The sequence below is a fragment of the Panthera tigris genome, chromosome E1 (genome assembly GCF_018350195.1).
Source record: "Panthera tigris isolate Pti1 chromosome E1, P.tigris_Pti1_mat1.1, whole genome shotgun sequence".
Taxonomy (NCBI): Eukaryota; Metazoa; Chordata; class Mammalia; order Carnivora; family Felidae; genus Panthera; species Panthera tigris.
This window is the reverse complement of record NC_056673.1, coordinates 7,293,937-7,311,294: the sequence shown is the minus strand read 5'-3', so window position 1 is coordinate 7,311,294 and position 17,358 is coordinate 7,293,937.

The window sequence follows — 17,358 nt, the reverse complement described above, 5'->3', positions numbered from 1 at the left end:
TTCCCCTCCCCTGCTTGCTCTCTCTCTCTCTCTCTCTCTCTCTCAAAATAAATAAGTAAGCTTTAAAAAACATGATGCATGAATCTTGACCAGAGGTTTAAGTAGTGAAGCTAGGAATCAAACCTGCCTGTCTGTAAGAAAGCAGTCACATTTTATGTGAATCTGAATTAAGCAAATCTGAAATAGTGTGTACAAAATATTATGTAACATGTTTAATTTTTTAAATTTTTACTTAATGTTTATTTATTATTTTTGGTACAGAGAGAGACAGAGTGTGAGCAGGGGAGGGGCAGACACAGAATCTGAAGCAGGCTCCAGGCTCTGAGCTGTCAGCACAGAGTATGACATGGGGCTCAAACTCATGGACTGTGACATCATGACCTGAGCTGAAGTCAGATGCTTAACTGACTGAGCCACCCAGGCACCTCTAACATGTTTTATGCTAAAATAAAGTATACAGATCTCAATTTTTTAAATCAAAATACAGAATTTTGAAACTGATTGATAGGACTCAATAGTAAGAAGTTTTTATCCCATTGCTACATAGTATTGTAATTTGGCTGGTTACACACACACACACACACACACACACACACACACACGCCACCATTTTTTGTCAGTATTTCATGAAGCATGTTGCAATTAACAGGTATTGTACTCCTGAGCAATTTTGGTAAGCCTTGTGTTGATCTGGATATGTATTATCGTTGCAATTTATTATTTAATACGCATTGTTATTACTAATGGGAACCTGACAAAGTAACTACTTTAACAACATCCTCCAAATGTTCACTATGTTGTGGTGTTACAGCTGCAGCTGAAAATTGCACCTGGAAGTCACTAAGTTCTAGAAACTTGTTGGATGTGATAAAAACACTATAAAGTAGGTCAAACTACCAAAATGTGCTGTGCTGTTAATTTTGGAGAGTGTACTAAGAGAACATTAGAGACACTGCTGAGGAAATAAAAAGCAGTCTTAAAGCAAAACTATGTAATAACAGTTGAAAGGGTATATGGTCCCCGAATTTAATTTGCTCTCCACTCCCCTTTTACATTTGTTCCTAGGGGAAAATTAGTCTTAAATAATGGTAGGTTTTCAGGAATGCATCTTTTGCACAAAGTTCAACCGCCCTGCATTTTTCATTAAAAGCATCTGACAACATTTTGCCTTCTTGTCCAGTTTTATGAAAGAGTCCTGTGGTTTATCAGCAAAATGGAATTTCCATGAGGATGAAGACAGATGTAGCCTCAGAGCTTAATACCAGGTTTGCCTGGAAAATAATAGTGTCTAATAAATATTTGCCGAATAAGTAAATGAATAAGTATACAACCTCAGAAAACTTAGCACCGACACCAGTCCCAAAGGTTTTGCTCTGAAGACTAAATCCCTCCAGAACATTTGTAAGAGTACTCATTCCTGGGAAAGATATTAGTACTTCTTGGTTCAGAGAATTGACAATTTATCCCTAATTTCCCCTGCCAAGTAACGAGTAATTAAATCAGTTTACAATCCTTTAGTAATCCAGATAAATAAATCAGTCTCTGGCACAAAATTGTGTCAAAGGCATCAAGGTCTGCTCCTTGTGGGATTTTTTTTTAATACAATGCTTTGTTTTGATGCTTTCCATCTATATTGAGAGTAAAATGTTAGAAATGGCTTTCTGAAACTCAGCGCTGTGTTCACCATAATTGACGATGAGCTGTTATATCACAGAGCCCCCTTTATGAGAACCCCACAATAAGTTCCTGCCTGGTGCTGATTATCAACAACAAATAGATTCCCCTGAGCAAATGAATTGCTTTCATCGCTTTGAAACAGTAAATTCTATAATCCACGATGTTTCTTTTTGTACGTGTGCCTATGTTAAGTGCTAGAAAACTTAGAATCTAAATTTGTGGCCCAGTATAACAAGGGTGTAGCCCAATTTCCAGCCATAGTTTTCGTCCTTCTCCTTCTTTTCTTGCTTTCTCTCTTAATTTAGCTTGTGTTTTGTTCATCTCTCCTAAGCCCCTTTGGGACAAGGCAGGGTCTCAAATAATGTCAAAATAAATAATGTCAAAATCTATCAAAGCCATTAGTGTTTTTTTTTTTTAACCCTTTAAAGGGGGAAATTAAGGCATGGAGCTCCCTTTAATAAATGAGACAAGCATGCATTCTTTGTGTGGTGTGTGTGTGTGTGTGTTTTCCTAAGCTAGATGATATTTTGTTAAATACCCAGTAACTAACTTTGGTTATAGGTGGCTGTAATTTATCTGGTATGAAATCTAAACTCACTGGCCTGTAGTTCCCTCCGGGCTTATTTTGGGGGTGGGGAGCAGGTTGGGGGTGGAGCATAGATCACATTACTCATCTCTCCAGCTCAGAGGCTATGTCAATAACCCCACAATTTTCCAATGACCCTTCATGTAGATGCCATCTGGTCTTTACTTGCTATATTTATATCTGGCTTGACAGTTTCACCTTGTGTGTTTCCCAGTAATTGATCCAATAACTCTGATGTACTTGGCAATTTGCTAGCAAAGTCGAAGGCACAGACTAGCAGACTCAGACCTGTGTTCCTCACTCAAATCTGTTACTTACCAGCTGTGTGACATGGGACAAATACTTAACTTTGCTGTGCCTCAGTGTGCTCATCTGTAAAATGAAATTAATAGCAGGAAGTTGCAGGGATTAAATGAGGCAACGTACATCGGATACTTGGTGTAGCGTCTGGCGGATGGTGGGCGGTCCCTAAAAATGTTGTGTTGTTGCTGTTGCTGTAGTTTGAATTCTACGTTTGCACAACATCCATTTACCCAGCTCCCTGAGCCTCTAGCTGACCTTGCCCTTTTTGTGGATATAAAGAGTCTATTATTTTTAGCCTTGGAGTCCCTTACCAATACTCTCTTAAATTCCTTTTTTTGGGCATGTCTAATTTCTAGTGTATGCCTTCCTGTTGTCCTCACTTAGCCTGTCTTACCATTTTTGAAAAATGGCAGGAGAAAAAACCTATTTTGTTTTGCCAGTTGACCATGAAGAGTTGTATGTGTGCTTTTGTTGTTTCCTTTAAAGTGCCAGGTCTATTTGGTTCCTTGGCATGCATTTATCCTGGACTTTTAGCAAGCTATTCTAAAATAGTCACCAGGCTGTCTTAGCTTTTAAACCCTTCCTTTCAATTTTTCCCCTAACAAATGTTCCCACTCGGCCATTAAGCTCTTTTCATGAATAATAACATGAGGCATTGCTTTAGTTTTCCCTCTCCCTCTGGAAAGTGAAAATTGCCCTGACAACTGCTCATGAGTACTTCACCCTCCATTCCTTCCAGCAAGATTCACGGTCATGTCTTGGAGCCAATTTCCACATATTTCCTTCCATCTGGATTATTCTTAACTTTACATCTACCTGTCTCTTCATCAGTCCTTCTGCCTGTCTACTTGTATCCCTTTATGGCCCTCTCCTTTATCCACTCAACAAGTATTTGACCATGTGAATAGACACTGCACTGAACGTGGGAATACATATGTTTCTTCTGTAACCTGTTTTCATTTCCTTTTTTATTATTTTAATTTTTTTTTTGAGAGAGAGAGAGAGAACATGAGAGGAGGAGGGGCAGAGAGAGAGAGGGGCAGAGAATCTTACGCAGGCTCTACGCTCGGCTCGAAGCCCAGTGCAGGGCTCAATCCCATGACCCTGGGATCATGACCTGAGCCGAAGTCAAGAGTTGGACGTTCGACCCACTGAGCCACCCAGATGCCTCTCATTTCCTTTGGATACACACCCAGAAGTGGGATGGCTAGATTGCATGGTAGTTTTCGTTTTGTTTGAGCAAACTCCAAATTGTTTTCCACCACAGCATGATTCACAATAGCTAAAATGTGGAAACAACCTAAGAGTCCATGATTGGATAAAGGAATAAAGAAAATGTGGGATATATTCAGCCATTAGGGAAAGAAAGGAAATAACTCCCATGAGCAACAACATGGATGGACTTTGAGGACATTATGCTAAGTGAAGTAAGTCAGACCAACAAGATAAACACTGTATGATATCTCTTACACGTGGCATCTAAAAGAAACACTTAAATTGTAAAAGCAGACCATAAAGTGTTGGTTACCAGGGGCCAGGGGAGGGGGAGGGGCATAGTTTAAGGACACACACTTGCAACTGCGGATGGTCCCCAACTTATAGCTTACGATATCTCCACTTAGGATATGCCACACTTACGATGGTGAGAAAGTAGTACATATTCCGTGGACACTGTACTTTGAATTTTGATCTTTTCTGGGGCTACCAATATGTGGTATGATCCTCTGTCGTGATCCAGGGCAGTGAGCCACAGCCCCACAATCACAAGGCAAACCAACAATACACGTACGACCATTCCGCACCCATGCAGCCATTCTGGGTTCACTTTCACACACTCGTCAATAAAATACACGAGATATTTAACACTTTGGTAAAAAAAAAAATAGGCTTTATGTTAGACGATTTTGCCCACTTGCAGGCTACTGTAAGGGTTCTGAGCACGTTTAAAGGAGACCAGGCTGAGCTATGATGTTTGGTAAGTTAGGTGTACAATCTTATGATATTTTCAACTCACAACTGGGCCTCTCAAGATGTCACCCCATTGTAAGCGAAGGAAGGTATTCAGGAGAAAAATAAAACCCGGAGACCTAATACACAGTACGGTGATTACAGACAATGAAGCTGTATTATAAACATTAAACTTAAGAGACTAGATCTTACGTGTTCCCAACACCAGAAGAAGGGACAGCTACGACATGATAGGGGTGTTAGCTAATGTGACCACGACACTCATCTTGCAATGTAAGTGTAGCAAATCAGTAAGCTGTACATCTTAAACTTACATAAATGTATGTCAAAAGCTACAATGAAAACCCAACCAAACAGGTCTTTGGGTAGCCCTATATATTGTTTGTCAATTTCTCTAAGTGAAGGGAGCCCCCCCCTTTCCACAAAATACCATTCCTGCCCTAAAATAATTTACAATACGGTAAGGACTAATGTTATGACCGGGTGAGTACAGGAACTATGGATGCATTTAGTGGAGGTGCCCCACTCAGTTGTGTTGGTTTAGGGACGTCTTCCTTAAGGGTATGATATATTAGCCGAGATAAACAAATAAAAGGAATTATTGCAAATGTTTTCCCACAGTAGTGGCGATCCGGAACAAAGAGACAACGGAAGCGGAGTCCTGTTTCTGAAGATTGAGCAATAATGAAATAGAAAAAAAAAAAAAAAACACATCAGCCAACTCTTCCAAGAAAATTGGCCATGCAAGATTGGAAAAAAAAGAGGATGTGATAGGGACAGTAGAACAATTGACTGATAGAGGCAAAATAATGAGATGTCTCCAAGGACTGGAGGTCTGGATATTATGACCCAAGGAAGAGTGGAATAACAACTAACAGAGAGAGTTGTACGTAGAGAGTTGTTTGGAAAGGAGGTGGTGGCCACATGGGCGTGAGTGGCCACAAAGAGTTGAAGCTGGGGTCATCAGGACAGCAGAGCTCACCTGACCATTGGGTAGACTGTCAACAGGGAACCTGAGCCTATTCAGGCAGCACTGGGGGTGGGAAAGAAGTCAGTAAGCTGTGCACTAAAGATTTCAGTAAGTGAGGAAGAGAGCTGGTTGAGACAATACATTCAAGAAATAATGGACAGAAGTATAATAATAGCCTGGGCTCCAAAGTCCAAGAAACACAGCCTAACATCCAGACTTGTCCCTGTGTGAGACCGGACAGTTCATCCTACTGCTCCCTAAGCCTCCTCGTCCTCATCAGTGAGTGGGGGATAATCGTAACGCTACCCTCATTGGTCATTTGCACTGTCGTGTGAAAATAATGGCACGTGGTAAATTGATGAATGCTCAGTCAAGATGCCAAAACTCTAAGACAACAGATATCAGATTCCAAAGTGAGGAGCCTGAGGGAGTGTAGATTATCAGAGAAAATATCTAAAACAGACACAAAACCACAAAAACCAGGATCAGTTTATGGAGGGAATGAAATGAAATTATCCTTTGTTAGCTATAAGGAGAGATACTTGTTAAAGGGCTTTCCCCGGAGTCAGTGATGCTTGAAGTTCTTCCATGAAGGGGGGTGGGGTGGGGGTGGGCAATGGAACTACTTCTCCCTTCCATGAAGGGGGGTGGGCAATGGGGGTGGAATGAGAGAAAGTACCAGGGTCTTGTCTCTTCCTGAGAAATCGCAAAGGCTAACTGCTGATAGACTGGTCAAAAGGGAGATTCAGCTCACACTCTTGGGGTTGAGAAGAGTGAAAATTTGGTTGGCATTTCCCAAGGACCAGATGTGGTCCCGGCAAAGAAAGAGTGGTTGTGTGGTTGTATTAGGCCCTGTCCTACTATTATTAGATGACAAGGATGAGGGTGAGCACAAGTAGACATCACTGTTTACCATGAATCTTCAAGAAACAGAGCTTTATTTGAAGTTGGAGAATTCACTGAATTCTGGAAGCAGCTCTGAGGAGAAAAAAGCAAGCCTGAGCTTTGACCCTGAGATACCCAGAATGGGAGTGGGCTGTGTCTCTCTGTGAGAAATCCTGGGATGGTCACATTTCAGTCAAGCACAGAGGAGGAGACAACATTTGTGAAGAGGCTGAGTGTGGAGAGAGTCTGCTAATCTGGAAGGGGTGACCCTGAGTATCCAGTGTGGACATTGACTCAGCGAAGAGAAAGTAGATGACAAGATAAAATGAAGAGAGTGGATTACAGAGATACTTAACGTTGCCACTTGGGACAGAGGTGGACACAGGGCAGGTAAGCTCCATAGAATCGAGATGATTTTGTGTCTGGTATTTGTTATTTGTGTATGATGTCAAAGGCCCATAAAATATAATAATGTCTAATGGGAATGGTAACATGATTTTAAAATAAAGAGTAATAATGGAATTGCCCTTCTGGTACGCATTTGCACATTTGATTTGCCTGGGCTGTAAGGCTGGTGTGTGGAGAGCGGCTCTCTCAAGGTGTATATTCATTCAATATCTTCATATAACTCAGCAGTCAATGGGGAGTTGAGGACATGCATGGCTGGGGGAATGGGGAGTAAACTTTCTTCCTCCTTCCTGACTCCTCTGACTCCCCATAACTCTGTAACTCCCAGTGGGGTGCTCTTTGGTCTTTCCAGTCATTCCTTTTTGGGTTTGCAACTGGTTTTTCCTCTTGTGTCATTGCCTCCTATGCTATGACTGGAGGTCACATCACTCCATCTGAGTTCCAAAGGCAAGAATGCTAAATCCATTGTCTACTTCTCCATCCAGGCATAGAATTGCTTTTGGAGCCTTGCCCTGATGTCAGGAGGGCGGGGAATGAGAATCTGCGGCTCCTCAGAAGATACTACCCAGATCTCACTCCATTCCCTAGCACCCTCCAGGGCACCAATGGCTATGTAGAAACATATGCTAGTATTTGGCATCCCCTGGAATTAAGCCATGTCACAGGCAAGACACGCATGTTAGTTGATGATGTGCCATTTGCTTCAGGAAATTTCATTTTGTATGTTTATGCACTTTTTAATATATTTTACTGATACGTGTTTGCTATGCATTTCACTCGGCAACTTCCCAAACATTCTCTTGCCCAGTGTCTCAAACCCAGTGGTAAAAAAAATACATAGGCTTTGGTAGAGATAGACCTAGCCTTTCAACTTGATGGCCTGAAAGGGTATTCATCGAATAGGATTGCCTTAGGGAACCAAGTGATATAAATATAATTTAAAATTCTTAACCTGTTGACTGATATTAAATAGAATTTTGGTTACTAATAATCAGGGCACTATTACTGATAACTCCACAGGGGCCATATACAGGCAAGGTAGGCTCAAGAACTTGAAGATATTGTTCCAGACCACACACTGGAGCAGTGATCTCAAGTGCTCTTTTCACTGTGTTGTGACTGACTCAATTTCAGTGTTCAGTGTCAGTTAATGCTGGCCATTCTCTCTGTCTCTCTCTCTCTGCATCCATATATCTATTATCTATCTGTATCATCTATCCATCATCTATCATGTATCCATCATTTATCCATCCACTAACCATCCATCCCTCCATGTACCTACATGTTTCTATCATCCATTCATCCACCCATGTAGCTATTATCTTTCTATCATCCATCCATTCATCCATTGATGGACGTATTATCTTTCTATCATCCATCCACCCATCCATCCATCCATCCATCCCTCCATGTACCTATATGTTTCTATTACCCATTCATCCATCCATGTAGCTATTCTCTATCATCCAACCATCACTCATCCATCCATCCACCTACCCACCGGTCTATCCATTCATCCATCCATCCATCCATCCATCCATCCTCCATCCACTCATCCATCCATCATCCATCCATCCATCCATCCTTCCATCTTATATATAGGATTTTTAATCATACAATGATTGGATAATTTTTTATAGCATTTGCTGCCTGCCTGTGTGTCAGACAAACCTGAGCCAAGTCTGATTGACCTTTATTTAAGATGAATTTTTTTTCCTTAAACTCACAATTTTATGAAATTTTTTCCCCCTTCAGAGATTAACTTAGAAGAACTCAGGCAGTTCAATTTACTTCTTAGGGCTTTAGGCGTTTTATCTGTAAAAACAGAAAGACACTACTTTCCTCCTCCAAAAGGAATGTGAGGGACTTGTTTCTGCAAGACATGGTGTCATGTTGGCCTCCTGAACAGAGGTCTGCTCCTAAATGGAAAGAGACTTCATAGCAAGAACACAAGCCCAGTGTGCAATCTAAATACTCTTTAGTTGAATGTCAGGCGACAGCTTGGATTTCTGTGTTTTCTGAGTGTGACTTGAGCCAGGGAACCTGGCCTGCCACCCACGTTTTTGGCAAGCCACAAGGTTTACAACTGTCCTCTGCGGGCTCCTGTGTACGAGCACTTTGAAGGACGTCTGCAAAGAGCCAAAAGTGACATCACCACTGCTGTTATCAGATGAAATGAGATCCATACTCAATGGCTCTGAGTTTGGGCTGCTTGGTGAAGGAATCACATCAGGAGTCACCCTTGCACCAAGTAGGTGCTCGGTATTTGTGGATATGACCTACTGACCTTGGGAATCAGCTGAGTTTCAGAACTTTCCATTCATTCTATAAATAGCTCTGTTATCCCCTCGGTGACTAATGAGTCTGGGTCCCTCTTTTCACCACCTTCTGCAATAGCCACCATTCATGAAGGCTTGAGCGTTCCTGTGCCAGACACATTTCATCTGGCAAAAGTGATTTTATGAGCTCATAGTGTCATTTCAGGAAATGAAAGATGAATTTCATCTGGTATCTTTTGCTTAGACTGGATGCCAAGGTAGCTTATCCCACCTGGAGGAACAATGAAATGTTTCACTCTTTTTTTATTATTTGGAAGATTCTTCTTTTCCATCTCAGTTTGTAGCTAAGCTCTGTACTTTCTCTGGGTGCGACCATCCTCCCATACATGTCCACCTACCATCTCCATGCTGAACTCTCACCTCCATAGCTCTGGACCCAAACCATGCCAGCCTTCATGAGTTTTCATCAGAGCTATCTTCACAAAAATTATCATGGCCATATGCTACTTGTGTTATAACTGTCTTAATATTTTTCTTTATGTTGATTTACTCTTTATATATCTATATCTATCTACATATCTATCTACCTACCTATAGCATATATATTATATATGGGCATACATATAAAGCTTTAGATCTCTTCCATAAATAGAAAACCCAGTATTATCAAAACTACTTGGCAACTACTTGGATGTCCATGAGATACCAGGTGATCCCCAAATCCTGTTGATTTGAGCTCACAAACAATTTAAATTCGGACTTATTTCTCTACCCCCACTGCCAAAGGGTGAGATTTTACAACAGCCTCCTTCTCTTTCTCTTTCACTTAATTCAGCAGCTATACCACACTATTTGTACCATGTTTCATTATTCTACGGTGCACATTTTTTCTCATTGTAGTATCTCTGAAGTCAGCAGGCTTATTTCAATGGATGACGAATCACAGGGTCCAATGAAAAATGCTGCAATGAAGGATTTGCTCTGCTTAGCCGTACACATGAAAATGGAGATTTTACAGTCAATCGCCTCTTAGATTTGATGAAGGACGGTGGTCCCCTGCATGTTCCCACCTGGCTGTTTTGTTCACATTTCCCTCTGCTGATGGATGCTCTTCCCCACCTTTGCCCATTTCATGTCTTCTTGTCTTCTGAGGCTCAACTCAGGAACCCCCCTTTCAGGAGGCTTTCTCAGACCACCCTCTCCTCCTTCCAGCTCAGGTATATCCTATCTGGGTTCCCATGATATTAGGCCGTATCTCGATTATGGTATTTCCACACTTTGTTATAAATATCTATGCAGGGCGCTGTGTCACCCACCAGACTGCCCTCTTTGCAGACGGTGACTTTATTAAACTCAGTACAGACAGCATGGTCAACAGCATAGACCGATTCCGCAAGTCACAATCTATGACCTTGGGTAAGTTGTTAACTTCTTGGTGCTTCTGTTTCTTTTCTAAAAAACGAGGACACCATTATGTTACTTATCCCACAGGGTTGTTGGGGGATTAAGTTAGTTAATGCATGCAGAGAGCTCATAACAATGTCTAGCACACAACCATCACTATGTAAAAGCATTTGTTCTTAATATTATTCTCTTTCTATCCGCAATTCCAGCATAACCCTAAGGCAGAAAGAAAGGATTAAAATTAAACCTATGTCTCATGCTTTATTCTAGGAAGATACAACTTGCTTTCTGGCTGGAAAGCTACCCTACCCATGGTCCTAGTGGCCACCTATAAGTGTCCAGATAAAATTAATCTTTTTTCAAGAAAACAGATCATAACACTATTTCATACACCGAAACTCTTCAAGATTGTAGAATCATTCTGGGCTCTCACTGAAAAAAATGACTTCAAAGTCACAATCTTGGCCCTCGTGATGGTTTGCATTCTATGAACAAAACTACATTTACCTAAGATGTAGATAAATAAAAATAAATATCAGAGAGGATAAAAGAAAGCCACATTTGTTTGCCAGCTGATGTCATCTGAAATCATGTTTAACCCCCGTGTGTTTTCAAAGAGGCTGCGTGAGGCTAATTAGACAAAGGAAAAAGAAAAGAAAAAGAAATATTCTGGAGATATCTGACTTATGGCACCTTTTCCTTTAAAAGTTGAATTATTGACCAATCATCAGGTGAACCTTGTTGGCTGGTACGTTTCTTTCATGAAACGTTTCTTTCATTTTTCATGAGCCAATAAGCAATAGGAAAAAATTAGTAAGAGACACGGAGGGAGAATTTACAACAAAGACCACCTTTTTATTTAATTTTGAAAAGGACTATATAATCCTAGTCACAAATGCTAAAACAATGTACATTTAGTCCATGTTCATTGCCAGTAAGTAAGAAAGTTAGAGGAGAGGGACACATAAAAGCTGTCTCTCTTACACCCGCTTCAGATGTTGGGGCTAAGTCAGCATTTCAGTGTGACGTTGTATTTTCTGATTTCTGGAAATATCTCAACGTTTTAGTGTTTGATCCTTTCTCTGAGGATGGATAAATTCAGGTTGGGGGTCATATGTGGCCTTCAAACTAGAATTTTTCTAGCCTGGTGCCTGGAATGAATTAGTAGCTAAAGTAAATCTCATTCAGGCAGTTATTCTTAAGTTCGTCTTTCAATACCTGTAAGTTTAAGAACTCTTAAATATCCAGCTATGAAAAGTAAGAACGCACGGTGTCAGCATATAATGGGAATTCAATTGTATTTGCAGTTGCTTTAAGGTGTCTACATCACACTCTGCAAGATTAGGTCATAGACGTTGAACTCAAGAGCGTTGGACACATACCTAATTCCTATCTTCTAGCTGGAGACAGGGGTAGACAGAACAGTCTCTTGCCTAGGACTGACTCTATTGGCATGATTTATTAAATATGAAAAGTCAAGAAACCCCTCCAGACACTGTTTCAACGTAGAGTCAATCTTGTGATGTGGAGAATTCTAACGCAGTAACAGAAAATAAGCAAACTTACCAAAACACAGGATTTGTTTCGCACGTGTTCTCCAACCTCTCGACAATCTCCAAGAATAAGGAATACACCCATGTGTATATTGGTGTATCTGGGGGAAGAGGTTTGGAGAGACTCTGTCCTTTAGTGCTAGAACATTGAGTTAGTCCTGTTTAGCCCAGGCAGACCATTCCTACCTCTACACCATCGGAAATGGAGTCTTGGTAATATATAACCTTGAACCTGATTTAGTTTTGTCTCTCATTTCCTATGACAGACATTTTAAACCTTCCCACTTTCCTCCTAACTTGTCCTATTCTTCCTACTTCTCTTGTTCTCAGCAGTCAAAATTTCCTCGTTTCCCAGATACACTGAGGCTGTCAGAAAGGCCAGCCTTCACTTCCATTGCCACTGTCACGTGCAGGGGTGCTGGCCTGGTGGTCTTCTCTACACTCCCTGGGTTCTCTCTGGCTGCCCCTTCTCTTCACTCATCTCCAAATGCCTGAAGCCCTGTTTTCTTTTTCTTCTAAGCACTCCCTCTAGTTTTTCTTTACGACTCTCATGACTTTTAATTGGCCCCGTGAAATGTTTAGCATTTCAAGATACACTCCTGCTCATCTCTTTTCAGAGCTTCAGAGTCATGTACCCGAATGCCTAAGTGGCATCTCCATCGGGAAGATTTTTCCAAATCAGCATGTAGGAACTGAACCCAAGCTACTACTCTCTTTGTGGTGCCACGTTCAATGAATGGCACCACCAACCCTGCAGTTGCCCAAAATCTGAATCTTAAACCTCTTCTGGGACTGTTGGTTTTGTTTTTTTTCTCATTTCTTCAATCTCCAAGAACTTTGGGCCCAGCATCTAAATACATCTAAGTTCTGTTTACCTCTCTCCATCCTCAGTGTAAACACCCTAGTTCAACATTATCTTTCACTAGGAGGACTGTCAGAGAAAAAGTACTGGGGCACCTGGGTGGCTCAGTCGGTTGAGCGTCCAACTCTTAATTTTGGCTCAGGTTGCGATCTCAGGGTTGTGGGATCGAGCCCCGTGTCGGGCTCTGCACTAACCTGCAGCCTGCTTAAGATTCTCTCTCTCCCTCTCCCCCTTTCTCCTACTTGTGGGAGAAAGAAAATTTTAAAAAAGAAAAATTATCTACCAGACTCTTGTTAAAAATTATAAGACAGATTTTATTAAAGCTACTGCAGTAAGAGAGACAAACTGAGCTCAATTCCAATCTGTACAGAGGTGACTGGGTATTTTAAAGGGAGAATGAAGGGGGGCACCTTCGTGGCTCAGTTGGTTGAACGTCTGACTTCGGCTCAGGTCATGATCTCACAGTCTGTGAGCTCAAGCCCACATAGGGTTCTGTGCTGACAGCTCAGAGCCTGGAGCCTGTTTCACATTCTGTGTCTCCCTCTCTCACTGCCCCTCTCTCACTCGCACTCTGTCTCTCTTAAAAATAAACATTAAAAAAATTAAAATAGAAAGGGAGAATGAGGGAAGAGGAGAGAACAGGACTTCATAGGGCCCATCAAGTGGAAAATCATATGCATCAGGTAGAGGGACTGCACAATGTGATTAAGACATCTGTGTCTGCTGACTGGTGTTTATTGAAGTTAGCCTCCTGCTCACCCACAGAGATTGGGAGACAAGGGTTCTGTCTTTATTGATGATTATATTTCAAAAGGATGACCTCAGGTTCTTGTGAAAGACATTCTAGGGTTCCTCAAAGGAACAGAGAAAGGATTTACAACTGCAAGTTTTCTAAAGTAAATCTTCTAAGAAAGGGGAGGTCAGGGGTTTATAGTTAGGTTTTGGCCAGAACAAGGAGTAAATTATCTTGGCCACAATAAGTTTTCTCAGGCAGACTTTTAAGTAGATGGGGGGTCATCATCCTAGAGACAGTCTTGAGCCGATAGAAGCTATGCTAGTATTTATTGAAGTCTCTAAGTGTTGGTGGTAGAGGAAATTGTTTATATTATAGGCTGTAGTTGCCATAGGCCAAAGTTGAGGACTAGCTGAAGAGAGGTCTCCCTTCTTTTTTAATTTTATTTTAGAGGGAGAGAAAGCATGAGCAGGGGAGAAGAGCAGAGGGAGGGAGGGAGGTAGGGAGGGGGAGAGAGAGAGAGAGAGAGAGAGAGAGACAGAGAGAGAGAGTGAGAGTGTGAGAGCGAGAGACAGTGTGTGTGTGAGAGTGAGAGAGAGAGAATGTGTGTGTGTGTGTGTGTGTGTGTGTGAGAGAGAGAGAGAGAGAGAGAGAGAGAGAGAGAGAGAGAGAGAGAATCCCAAGAAGGCTCCATGCTCAGTGCAGAGCCTGAAACAGAGCTCCCTCCCATGACTGTGGGATCATGACATGACCTGAGCTGAAGTTAAGTCAGATGCTCAACTGACTAAGCCACCCAGGTGCCCCAAGAAGGCCTCCTTCTTAGAGCTTAGCTAGAGTTTGATCAAGAAGAGAGTCTTTGGGGCACCTGGGTGGCTCAACCAGTTAAACATCCAACGCTGGCTCCAGTCATGATCTCATTCATGGGTTTGAACCCTGCATTGGGCTCTGTGCTGACGGCTCAGAGCCTGGAGCCTGCTTTGGATTCTGTGTCTCCCTCTCTCTCTCTCTCTCTCTCAAAAATAAATAAACATCACCAAAGAATAGAAGAGAGTCTTTGTTGGTACCCTACTGCAAAAGAAAATTGTAATAGATGGTCTCAAATATGGCCCCCAACATTTCTTCCCACCCCTCTACCTACGTGTCCCCCTAACAACTGGTGGATTTGACTTTCCTCCCCTTAAATCTCGTCTGGCAACATGCTCTGATCAACAGAATGCAGCAGAACTTTCTGCCCCTTAAGAACTCTTTCACCCTTGCAGAACTCTGAGCCACAATTTAAATAGCCTAACTGTCCTACTGGAGAGAGAGAGAGAGGCCCAGCTCAGGCCCCAGACATGACAGTGAAACCTCTCTGGATGTCCAACCTCAGCCAAGCTCCTGGTTGAATGAGCCTTGTAAAGGCCCCAGCTAACACCTTGTGAAGTAGCCTTGGGCCATCTCTGCAAAGCCCTGTTCAAATTGCAGAATCATATGCAAATAAATGGTTGTTGCTGTTCCAAACCATTAGGTTTTAGGGTGATTTTTGTCACCTCTGAATGAACACACACACACACACACACACACACACACACTCATACTCCTTTGTCACATCTGTCTCTTGTGCTTTCCTCACTTTGCTTGAGAAATCCGGAGTGATCGCAACAACATTTCATTTTTCCATGATAATGCTTTCTTAACTAACCTCTCTGAAGAAAAATTATGAGCTTCAATTGTTTAATTCCATGTATCCCAACTTTTGATGATCTTGCATACTCTCAGATCAACACTCTCCACCTTTTCATTCTGAGGTTTACAAATAGCACATTTATCTTCATTATGGGCTGTTTCAGCGAAGGCAACAGGACTGGGTGGACGGATAATGTGAAACCATTCTTACAGCTTGTGATTCGCCTTTCCTAACGCCGACTGTCATAACCACACCGTTATAATTAAAGAGTTTTCGCGGAGATCACTTCTCCGATTTCCCTGGTGAACCCTGAGACATTGCAGGTTATTCAAAAGGATAGTTTATATTCTGTCATATATCAGGACACACAAGAGGAAGCAATGGCGGTTATATGCCAGTGCGGGCCAAGCAGGGAGGGGATGCCCATCTATCCTTCTGTAGGAAAGCACACGTCAGGACTGTGAGGACACAGTCAAGGCACAGAAGGGATAAGACCTGAATATACATCACGAGAAAGTCAGGGTTAATGGCGGTCCCTGTATTTTCCTCCATATTGTCCTTACCAGGCCACTGCCAGACCTGTGAAAATAGATGAACCTTCCTACTGGGAAAGGAGCTTCCCAACCCCTGATGATATACCTGTGCAGATAAAAATAACAAAGTTTTCCTTGTTCCATTGGAATTCCAGAAATTCCACAGACCAATGCCTGAGCCAGTTGGTTTCTTTGTCTATAAAGAAAATGGAAACATAAATCTGATAGAAAACAAAAATTGAGGAAGATAAGTAACATCTGGAAAACTGGGTTTTTGGGGGGTTTTTTTGGTTTTTATTTACAATTTTTCTCCTAAGTTCTCCCCTAAAACAAACACATTCCTGTGGGAGGTTCACAGCATAAACAGATCCATTCACAAGGATGCTGCCTGGAGGACCAAATCCAACTTAAGGTCAAGGTTAAGGCTTGGTGCCCGTCTCACCAGGTTTTGGCGCTCAAAGAAGTTCTGATCTGATTTGAATTTCATTTTGTACTTCCTTTTTTTTTTTTTTTTTAAAAGTAAAATATACCCCAGCAAATAAAAAGTAAACACCTCAATTACTTGTCTTCCAACCTCAGTGGCTTCTCTGCTTCCCTTCTTATCTGAACCCTGCCCAGATCAAAAGGCTTAAATTCCACCACTTGGAGTCATGCCTATAGTAGTTCTATATAAATACAGTTTTACTTCATTAGTTTGTCCCCTATTAGATGTCATCGTAGATGGAAAAAACGCAACGTTGTGTGAAAAGTATGACCCGTGAGGGGAGAAGCCTGGCTCTGCATCACACAGCTTTGCCACTTCCTGAATAAACCTGAGCAAATTCCTTAATTTCCCGGGGCTCGCTTGTTAAGACAAACACGGTTCATGAACAGATTTAAAGGGGATGGCAGGGGAAGGTGCCCGGCAGTGTGCCCCACATGTCACAGATACTCAGGGTTGAGTATGTATTCGATCATCGTAGTCTTTCCACAGCTGGTGAAAAGGGGCAGAATCTGTATGGGGCACTTCATCAATTTCAGTGTCCTTGCTTCCAATGGAAATGCTTCCAATGGAAATGCCTTCCATTTGAATGTCCGGAGGAGGAGAAGCAGTGTATAATTCACCATAACCATTTACTGCTGGGGAGCCAAGAGGAGGGCTGGTCAACAAAGAAGACTTCATGTTCACAGAGCAGATTCCAATTAGGAATCAGGGATTCTGTAAGACAGGTAACAGTAACACCACTGCACCACTGGAATGTGAGGCTCAAAATGGCAACCAGTGTAATAAACAAGGGCTTTTTATAAACAGCGTGACAACTCATGTTGTTAATAGCTTGGTTTCCATTGATCGTTATTTTCTCTCCACAGGGGTTGGAGGAAGCTAGGGAAAAGGGACGGCTTTTTTGGACTTCTTAGTTATTAGTGGATCGTTTTTCTGTCTCTTTTCCTCCCCAAAACATGTTGTCCTGAAACATGGGAAGGAGGCCAGTATAGTAGGAAAAGTTAAGAATTTAAATGCAAGTGGATTTGTGTCCAAATCAGTTTACAG